Here is an 11,280-nt window from a genome sequence, read left to right on the forward strand (position 1 = left end):
AACAATTTCCCCATAGCACACACTTTTGCTGCCTTCTGTCCTCTCTGTATTTAGGCCTGAATTTTTAAAAATAATTACATTAAAATTTCATATACCATAAAATTTATGTATTTAAAGCATGCAATTTAGTGGGTTTTAGTATTTTCTCACAGTTGTGCAGCCACCACCACAATCTAATTTTAGGGCCTTTTCAGTACTCTGAAAAGATACCCGTGCCCGCTAGCATTCATTCCCTATCTTCCCCTTGCCCCAGCTCCTGGCAAACACTGATCTACTTTTTGTCTAAGAATTTGCCTATTCTAGACATTTCACATAAATGGAGACATATTGTATGTAGTATTTTGTGACTGGCTTCTTTGAGTTAATACAATGTTTTCAAGGTTCAACCACACCATTGCTTTTTATTGCCAAACAATGTTTCATTTTATGGATATACATATTTTGTTTATTCCTTCATCAGTTGATGGACATTTGGGTTGTCTCCACTTTGTGTACAAGGTTTTGTGTGGACATGTATTTTTATTTCTCTTGAATATTCTCTTGCATAGCTTTTTAGGGATTACAGTTAACATCTTACATTTGTAACAGTCTATTTTGAACTGATAACAACTTGACTTCAGTGTCATACAGAAACTCTGCTTCTGTACAGTTCTTCCCCCTTTTTAACATTTGTTGTCAGAAACTACATGTTTATACACTGTAAGCCCAATAACATAGATTTATAATTATTTTTACATATTTGTCTTTTAGATCTTGCATAAAATAAAAAATGCAGTTACAGTCCAAAAATACAATACTGGCATTTATATCTGACCATTTATTCTTATTGGAGATCTCTATATTTTCATATGGCTTTGAGTTACTTTCTAGTATTCTGTAATTCCGACCTTTAGCACTTCTTGTCTGGCAGGACTAGTGGTAATCAACTCCTTTAGCTTTTGTTTATCTAGGAATGTCTTAATTTCTCCCTCATTTTGAAGGATGGTTTTGTCAGATAGAATTCTTGGTTGACAGTTTTTTTCTGTCAGCACTTTAAATATGTCGTCCTACTTGTCTTTTGTCCTTCATAGTTTCTGATAATAAATCAGCTATTAATGTTATTGGGGATCTTTTGTATATGGTAAGTTGCTGCTTTTGCTTTTTTTTTTTTAAGAACAATAAACACCTTATTACATGAACTAAAACAGGAGAGAGGAGGAGTTATTTGCCTTTCTGGGCCTTGATTTTCCTCAGGTAGAACTCCAGCTCCTTGCCCTCTGCTCGGCCACACTGGCACGGTCACACTGGCCCGGTCTGGACGCAATGCATGCGAGAAGCTTGCCCTGCTGAAACTGCTCCTCCAGAAGACTGCTGATTTTAGCATTCTTTTTCCTTTCATCATATTTCTTCTGAATTTTTTTGGATTGTTTTTTGTTTAAAATTTCTTCTTCCTCAGGAGTCAGCTTGGCCCCCTTCTTGTGGCCCAGGGGCAGTGCATAGTGGGACTCGTACCACTGTCGGTATGGTGTGCTGTCAATAAGCACGATGCAGTTCTTCACCAAGGTCTTGGTGCGGACCAGCTCGTTATTGGACGCATTGTAGACAACATCAATGATTCTCGTTTTCTGAGTACAACACTCTGAGCCCCAGGAGAAGTTCCCCACGTCCAGCCTTAGGGCACGGTATTTCTTGTTACCTTCCCGCACACGGACTGTGTGTATGCGGCTGGGACCAATCTTTGTGTTGGCAGCGGGGCGCCCAAGTTCATACTTCCGCTTCTTGTGGTAGGGCTTTCTCTTGCCCCTGGTCTTGCGGCGCTTGTGCCAGTTGTCCCGAGAGATGCCCATCGCTTGGCGCTGGTTGGAAAGACTGCTTTTTAAAGATTATGTCTTTTGACAGTTTGATTATAATGTGCCTGGGTGTGAGACTCTTGAGATTATCCTACTTGGAATTTACTAAGCTTCTTGTATTTGTAGATTCATATCTTTTATCAAATTTGGGAAGTTTTTGGACATTATTTCTTACAATATTCTTTCTGATCTTTTCTATCTTCTTCTGGGACTCCTGTAATGTGTATGTTGATCTGCTTAATGGTGTCCCACAGGTTCCTTAGGCTCTACTCTCTTTTCTTTGTTCTTTTTATGAAGAGACTCAATAATTTTAGTTGTCCTATCTTCAAGTTCACTGCTGCTTTCTTCTGCCTGCTCAAATTTGTTGAACTCCTCTTATGAATTTTTCATTTCATTTATCAAACTCTTTTGCTCCAGGATTTCTGTTTGACTCCTTTTTATAATTTCTGTCTTCTTATTAATATTCTCATTTTGGTTATGCATTATTTTTCTGATTTCCTTTAGTTGTTTGTGTTTTTGTTTTTGTTTAGCTCTTTGAGCATATATAAAACAGTTGTTTTAAAGTCTCTGTCTTGTAGTACTGATGTATAGAATTCCTTAAGCACGGTTTCTGTTACTTCATTTTGTTCCTTTGAGGGGGCCATATTTTCTGCTTCTTTGCCTTGTGTTTTTTTTTTTTTTTTGGTTGGTAACTGGGCATTTGAATACTATAATTATATGATAACTGGAATTCATATTCTTCCCCTTCCCCAGGGTTTGCTGTTTTTTGATTATTGAAGACTATAGTTGTCTATTTGTTTAAAGACTTTCATGAACCATTTTTGCAAAATTGTATTCCTTGAAGTTTCTGTTCATTAGCTTTTATTCAACTAGGATTATGATACAGATTTCCTTGAATGCCAGGAGCTAAAAATTCAGCCACCCACAAAGAACACATCTCTCAGTCTTAGCAATTTTGCTCTGTGCAGGGGCATTACTTCTGCATCAGCCAGGCTTATGCTCAGCCTTTGGATTAGCCCAAGGTGAAGCATAGGGTCTTGCCTATCACGTGTGGCTTTCTAAATTCTACCTTATATATGGTGGCTTTTTAATATCCTAGTCTTAGGCAGTTCCCCAGGTTTCTGAGGGTTGTTTGTTTCTGTTGTAGTGTTTTCAGTTAACGCTCACAACCTGTCCAATCTGTCTTTTGAGTTAGGTCAAACAGATGAGAGCCTTCGGCCACTCCATCAGGTGGACCCCAGACAGATTCGAACAGACATTTTTTAGAACAGACTTATTTGTGAATAAGTTCTCCTTTACTCTCTCCAAAATTGGGGACCAGGGTCCCACACTGAGAACGCAAACTGCTGCCTCTTCATGACCAAGACCACTGCTGTGCCAAGGAAGGGGTAGGCAAGGTCAAGTAAAAATGCCACAAAACTTTCCTGTTTTGAGATTGCCCTTTTTTTTTTTAATTCAGCTTTTGCTTGGTACTGTAAACTCTTTACTAGTTTCTAGAGTTCTGGCAAAGTTGGTTCTGAAAGTTTCTATTTGTTTTTTGATGTTTCTGTGCAAGGATGTGAGCTTGGAGATGCGTACTGTGCCATTGTGCTGGTATCATGCTGATGTCACTACATGATTGCTTTTAATTTATTTTTATTATTATTTTTGAGACAGAGTTTTGCTCTGTCACCCCGGGTAGAGTGGTGTTGTCATAGCTCACTGCAACTTCAAACTCCTGGGTTTAAGTGATCCTCCTGTCTCAGCCTCCTCAGTAGCTGGGACTACAGGCATGTACCTTAATGCCAGGTTAATTTTTCTATTTGATGGAGGTCTCACTCTTGCTCAGGCTGGTCTTGAACTCTTGAGCTCAAGCAATCCTCCTCCCTTGACCTCCCAGAGTGCTAGGATTATAGGTGTGAGCCACACTGTGCCTGGCCTCACTTAACAGATTTTAAATGACAGCTTTATTATCTACCAAATGTCCATATTTTTGGTATTTTCAATGATTTCTATTGTGTTCCATTAATCTGCTTATGCACCAATACAGTATAGCTTTAAGTGTTATATCTTTTAATAAATATTTTAATATCAGATAGTCTAGTCTCCCTTCATTGTTTTCTTCAGAGTTTTTTTTTTTTTTTTTGCTGTTTTTACTTAATTGTTATTTCCATGTGGACTGTAGAATTAGCTCATCTAGTTAAAAAAAATAAAAACAGAAGACTCCAGTTTTCCTTTAGGTCATGCCAAATTTATATAGCGACTTAGAATTGATCTTTATGATGTTGAATGTGTAATCCGTGATTAGCATCTATTTTTCTAATCTTAGAAGTTGTCTTTTGTGTATTTCAGTGGAGCTTTAGTTTTCTCCTTGTGTGTCTTTAAGTTTATTCTTGGCTCTTATTCCCTGTGGTATATTGTATGTTTCTATTATATTTATGTGGTCATTATATACGTGAAGGCTGTTTATTTCAGAATATTAATTTTGTGTCCAGAAATACTTTTTTGTATTCTCTTATATTTATAATAGTTTTTCAGTTTTTGGGTTTTCCTGGGGAACAGTTCTTTTTTTTTTTTTTGAGACAGAGTCTCGCTTTCTTGCCTAGGCTAGAGTGAGTGCCGTGGCGTCAGCCTAGCTCACAGCAACCTCAAACTCCTGGGCTCAAGCAATCCTACTACCTCAGCCTCCCGAGTTGCTGGGACTACAGGCACGAGCCACCATGCCCGGCTAATTTTTTTTTCTATATATATTAGTTGGCCAATTGATTTCTTTCTATTTTTATAGTAGAGACGGGGTCTCGCTCAGGCTGGTTTTGAACTCCTGAGCTTGAGCAATCCGCCCGCCTCGGCCTCCCAGAGTGCTAGGATTACAAGCGTGAGCCACCGCGCCTGGCTTGGGGAACAGTTCTTTTCTGACTTTTTATTTCTCCCATCTAATATTAAATAACAATGTTAAATAATTGTGATAATAATGGACATCTTTGTCTTGTTCCTGTCCTGAGTGGGAATCCTCTAGTTTTCCCACTGGTCAGTATGCTCTGGTATTTGATATTGAGAGTGGTAGGGTTTTTTGGTTTGTTTTTTAAACTCATGTTAAGGAGATTGCCATATGATTTTTCTTTAATCTATTAAATATATGGTGAATTATATCAACAGATTTCCTAATGTTGAACTATCCCATATATGTGGGAAAAAAATCCCACTGGACATAGTATATTCCTATATGTACTACTACATTTGGTTGGCACTTTTTATTTTGAGGATTTTCATATCTATATTCATACGTGAGATTTTTCAGAAATTTTCTCTTTTTTGGCATCAATATTGTGCTTACTTTGGGTAAAAAAAATTAGACACTTTCCATCTTTTCCTGTATTTTGGAACCATTAAAATCTCAGTGAAATTATGTTTCTTTTGGGTGACAAGAATTCTTTTGCAACTCTTGCTGTTTCCTCTGTGGTTATAGATCTGAATATGATTTCTTCCTCTTCTGGGTTCAGTTTTAATAATTAATATTTTCCTAGGAGATCATACATTTTTTTCTTTTTTTCCATGAAGACAGATTCCTAGATCATACATTTTGACCAGTTCTCAAATGTACTTGTAAGTGGTTAGCAATATCCTTAGGGTTATTTTAATTTTCTCTGTTTTGCATGTTTCATTTTTCTCCATTTTTTTTTTTTTTTTTTTGAGACAGAGTCTCACTTTTGTTGCCCAGGCTAGAGTGAGTGCCATGGCGTCAGCCTAGCTCACAGCAACCTCAAACTCCTGGGCTCAAGCGATCATTCTGCCTCAGCCTTCCAAGTAGCTGGGACTACAGGCATGCACCACCATGCCCGGCTAATATTTTGTATATATACTTTTAGTTGGTCAATTAATTTCTTTCTATTTTTAGTAGAGACGGGGTCTCGCTCAGGCTGGTTTCGAACTCCCGACCTTGAGCAATCCGCCCGCCTCGGCCTCCCAGAGTGCTAGGATTACAGGCGTGAGCCACCGCGCCCAGCATTTTTTCTCCTTTTTTATTGTTAGCTAGACAGTTTATTTTCCAGAGAACTAGCTCTTGATTTATTTTTCTGATTTTTACTTGATTATTTTCTGCTTATAGCTTTACTACTATTTTTACTCTTGTGTTTTCCTTAGGTGTTTTTTTTTTTTTCCTGAGATAGAGTCTCACTCTGTTTCCTGGGCTAGAGTGCCATGACGTCTGCCTAGCTCACAGCAACCTCAGACTCCTGGGCTCAAGTGATCTTCCTGCCTCAGCCTCCCGAGTAGCTGGGACTACAGGCATGCGCCACCATGCCTGACTAATTTTTTGTATATTTTTAGTTGTCCAGTAATTTCTATTAGTAGAGATGGGGTCTAGCTCTTCCTCAGGCTGGTCTCGAACTCCTGACCTCAAGTAATCCACCTGCCTCAGCCTCCCAGAGTGTTAGGATTACAGGCCTGGGCCACCACGCCCGGCGTGGTTTTTGTTTTTTTGTTTTATGTTTTTTTTTCTTTTAGGCACAGGGCCTTGCTTTGTTGCCCTGGCTGGAGTGCAATGGCACGATCATAGCTCACTGTAACCTTGAACTCCTGGGGCTAAACGATCTTCCTGTCTCAGTCTCCTGAAAGTAGCTAGGTCTGCAGGTGTACACTATCATGCTTGGATTATTATTATTATTTTTTATAGAGACAGTGTCTCTATACAGTGTCTCACTGTGTTGCTCAGGCTGGTCTTGAGCTGCTGGGCTCAAGTGATCCTTCTGTCTTGGCCTCCAAAAGCCCTGGATTGCAGGCTTGAGCCACCATTCCTGGTTTAGGTGATTTTTATTCTAAGACCCTGTGCCTTGTGCTGTGAATTGTTCTGAGTACTGTAATACTTTGTGTTTTGTAGGTTGTCAGATGCAGTATTTTCATTGTTATTATCTTCTGCAATTTTATTTTTGATTCCCTTTTCGATCTCTGAGTTCTTTAAGAGATAACTTAAAAATTCAGATAAAGGACTTTTTGTTTTCTGATGTAATTGATTTCTAATTTTTTGGCCTTTTGACTATTGACTGTGCTACTTCTGATTTTGGAAATGAATTATGGTTTTCTTTGTGGCCTAATACTTACTCAAGGTTTGTGAAGTGTTCAATGGGTATTTTAAAAGGTATATTCTGCTTTCAGCGTGGTTTTGACATAATACAAATTAGATCTACATTAGATCTAAATTAGAATAATTATGTATTCCTCACTGATTTTATTTCCTATAGTCTTTGCTTTATGAGTGTCGATGTTATGTTATTCAGACAATTTGTATCTGTCAGCTCTTCATCATGCATTGTACGCTTTATTGTTAATAAAGCAAAACACCTATTATATCTCCATGAAATCTATAACCTAGACCCATCTGTGTGTTTGCAGGTGGTAATGGTCTGGAAACCACTGATTTATTCTTTGTCCTTTTTTTCCTCTCTGAAGTCATCTGTCATTAGTTACAAATTGTGTTTCTGTTTAGTTCTCTTATAGATAGATAACCTAGTTATTTGTTCCCCCTAATTACAAAGTATGTGTGTGTATCCATAGATAGATGTCTCCATTTGTGCTCAATACAGAAAACCCAAAAAACAAATAGCACAAAAAGAAAAACCAAAAGGGTAACATGTAATCTGACTACCTCAAAACAATTACCATTATAAGAATATGTCTCATCCTTACTTGTTTTCATCTCCATATAAACATATATTCCTCTTTTCTAAAATATCAGGGGGCATTAGATTTTGTTTTTGTAGGTTAGTGACTCAAATTTTCCTTTTTCAGTTTTCCATTAAACAGTGGTGCTCAGGAAAAATTTGAACAACAGTATTCCAGCTGAATTGAAAGAAGAAATTAATGCTTAAAAAAAAGCTTACTGGTTTCTAGACACACCATTTGATACAAGGAGACGATTTAATAAAGCACTGTCTTGACAAAAAAAAAAAAAAAAGCTTACTGGGACTATTGAAATGTTCCTCATTATGAATCAGTGTACTGTTGACCTCTTTTGTTGGCCTTCCATTTTCAGGCAGATATGCTGATGTGCAGCAGACAGTAATAAGGGGGCTTAGTTTTGTAAACACAGAGCTTGTGAAAAGTGATAGATCATGAAAGTAATGTCTATGGCTAATTCTCAGACTTGAACAGACTGAAAGTAAGGTCTATAAACTCAATTCAGTCTTTACAGCCACTTTCTTAACTCATAAAAAATTAAGATTCTAGGGCCAGGTGCAGTGGCTCACGCCTGTAATCCTAGCACTCTGGGAGGCCAAGGCGGGTGAATCGTTTGAACTCAGGAGTTCGAGCTCAGCCTGAGCAAGAGCGAGACCCCGTCTCTACTAAAAATAGAAAGAAATTAGCTGGACAACTAAAAATATATAGAACAAATTAGCTGGGCATGGTGGCACATGCCTGTAGTCCCAGCTACTTGGGAGATTGAGGCAGGAGGTCACTTCAGCCCAGGAGTCTGAGGTTGCTGTGAGCTAGGCTGACGCCATGGCACTCTAGCCCAGGCAACAGAGTGAGAGACTGTCTCAAAAAAAAAAAAAAAATTAAGATTCATTTGAACTGTCATGTTCAAATAAAAATTTACTTTTTGTCTATAGGTGTATCAGTTTACTTACTGGTAGTCAAGAGTGCTTGGAAAATGGTTTATTTTCTTGAAAGTTATGTTTAATTCACCAACATTTGCTGACTGCTTGCTGCATGTCAGGAAGTATGCAAAGTATTTTTTTTTTTTTTGTAGTGAGAATCATTTGAAGTTATTTTATAAGTGGCATAGGAAAATGGTTTCCAGACCTGTGGGTTTCATGGATCAGTAACATTACGGGAAAAAAGGGAGGAGAGATTAACATATGATTACCAGCTTTTATTTGATCAGTAAAGACATTTTTAGAAAGTTGCTGTGTATATAGTAAATGATGGTATCACTTATTTTGAATACTCAGTATTTAGTTTGGGAACATGAATATTTTCCTTCATTTTATTCTCTAATTATAGATTTATAGTCTGTTTAGAGTTGCCTGTTTATTTAGTCTACTATCTTTATTTTACCGATGAAGGAACTGATGCTCCAGAGTTTCTCTGAGACCTCAGGGAGAGGAAAGAACTTTTTTTTCTCACGAATATAGTATAGTCTAGTATTGACAGTCACACATGTATATGTTGGTATGAGCTGTATGGCTGTTAATTTTGTCTTCAGATTTGAAATGTGTTCCTTTCTATAGCCATCTTTTTCTGTAAATCAGAATTTCCTGGATTGATTTGTATCCTGAGAAATTCGTGATTATAGATGTTATTGTGTAAGTGTGACTGTGATAGCTTACTAAGATATTGAATTGCTGTTTTATTTTGCGAAGCTATTTGTAGAGTGTAGTTTCATTTCATACAATAGTAATTGATAGATATATGAAGGGGAAGAAATTGAAAATGAAAACATTAATATAATTGCTCTTGAACTTTTTCTTCCCCTATGAAAGGGCCTGGGCTCTTTCACAAGATGTTTGTTTTTATTCTGGTCTCCCATTCCTACCTTCCTTCCCCTACCTCCTTTTTCCTTTCTTTAGCCCATCTCTTCTTCCTCTTTTCCTCTTTCCCTGTGGCTCCTCCTCCTATCCCTGCACTTTTTTTCTTGTTACCTAGGTTTGTCCATCTTTTTATTCTTAGATGTCTTTGGTCAGTAATTCAAATTTCAGGTTATCGGTTTTCTTCTATAGCATTTGAACTGAAGTGGCACTGAGCTGCAAAAATAGAACATTGTTGTTCAATTCATGGTTGTTCAGGAATTTCTAGGTTTTATTAGTATAAAAGCTTATGGATTAAGAGTATGTGTTATTGCTCTTTCTGCTTGATACTTTCCCTTTAATAGACGTGTTTATATTTATTTTAATGGAAATTTATGATTGCTTATGAAGTTATTTTTCCCTGTGAGTACTTATAATTTTACTTTAGGGGCAAATGTATTTCTTTCAGTCTTGTTTTGTGTACATTTTTTTTTACATAGTTATTGTAATTCAATTTGTAAAACCATTTTAAAACTTATAATTATTTCCTATTTATTATATGCTTTTAATAAACACTCTTGATGCCATCACATCTTCCTAATTTCCATTATTTACTCATTTTCCATAATTGAACATTTAGATTATAGGAGGGTATTATAAAATAAATGGGTTTAATTAAGTAAAATGAAGTGTTTTGGTTTTTTTTCAAAGCAAGAAAGTTTGGGAAAATGAAGTTGTTGATTTTGCTCAGATGTACCAGGGGATGAATTGAACCTAAGTAGTTATTAAAACACCTTTGATCCTTTTTTTTGAGACAAGAGTCTCGCTTTGTTGCCCAGGCTAGAGTGAGTGCCGTGGCGTCAGCCTAGCTCACAGCAACCTCAAACTCCTGGGCTCAGGCAATCCTACTGCCTCAGCCTCCCGAGTAGCTGGGACTACAGGCATGCACCACCATGCCCGGCTAATTTTTTCTGTATACATTAGTTGGCCAGTTAATTTCTTTCTATTTATAGTAGAGATGGGGTCTTGCTCTTGCTCAGGCTGGTTTCAAACTCCTGACCTTGAGCAGTCCGCCCGCCTCGGCCTCCCAGAGTGCTAAGATTACAGGGTGAGCCACTGTGGCTTGCCTATTTTATTTTATTTATTTTGTTTTAAAGACAGGGTCACACTGTGTTGGCCAGGCTAGACTGCTGTGTCCTGATTATGGCTCACTGTAACCTCAGATTTTCCTGGGATCAAGCAATCCTCCCACCTCAGTCTCCCAAGTAGCTGGGGCTATAAGCATGTAGCACCATGCTTGGCTAATTTTTTAAAAAACAATCTTTTGTAGAGATGGGGTCTTACTGTGTTGTTTAGACAGGTCTTGAAATTCCTAGTCTCAGGAAATCTTCCCGCCTCCGAAAGTGCCAGGATTATAGGCCTAAGGCACCATGTCTGGCTATTTTGAAATATACAATATATTATTGATAGTTATAGATACCCTATTGTACAATAGAATACCAGAATTTATTTTTTCTATATAACTGTAACTTTGTACCTGTTGACTCACTTTTCTCTAACCACTGCCCTCCTCTCCCCAGCCTCTGATAACCACTATTCTACCTTCTACTTTTTTGGGGAGGGTGTGTTACTATTTATTTAATGACAGATATTCCACATCCGTGATTCTCTCCAGTCAAAGCTTCTTAGAGATGATGTCGTCAGCCTTGGTCAATTGAAGTCATCTGACTCACTCATCCTGCAAATGGCCCCACAGATAACACAGGTTTTATTTAATTATTTCTTTTTCTTTTTTTTTTGAGACAGAGTCTTGCTTTGTTGCCCAGGCTAGAGTGAGTGCCGTGGCATCAGCCTAGCTCACAGCAACCTCAGACTCCTGGGCTCAAGCAATCCTACTGACTCAGCCTCCCGAGTAGCTGGGACTACAGGCATGTGCCACCATGCCGGGCTAATTTTTTCTAAATATATAT

At 37.8% G+C, this 11,280-nt stretch overlaps 1 protein-coding gene and 2 pseudogenes across 2 annotated transcripts in view; 2 read left to right on the forward strand and 1 right to left on the reverse strand.

The window, feature by feature from the left end:
• UBAP1 (ubiquitin associated protein 1) overlaps positions 1-11,280 on the forward strand; it is a 62,028-nt gene that overhangs the window by 13,759 nt on the left and 36,989 nt on the right. The window lies entirely within an intron of this gene.
• Positions 1,230-1,868, reverse strand: LOC105874357 (small ribosomal subunit protein eS8 pseudogene; annotated as a pseudogene).
• Positions 4,842-11,280, forward strand: part of LOC142874243 (uncharacterized protein C9orf85-like) — an 8,508-nt pseudogene continuing 2,069 nt past the window's right edge.

This window comes from Microcebus murinus, chromosome 12 (assembly GCF_040939455.1).
Source record: "Microcebus murinus isolate Inina chromosome 12, M.murinus_Inina_mat1.0, whole genome shotgun sequence".
Classification (NCBI taxonomy): Eukaryota; Metazoa; Chordata; class Mammalia; order Primates; family Cheirogaleidae; genus Microcebus; species Microcebus murinus.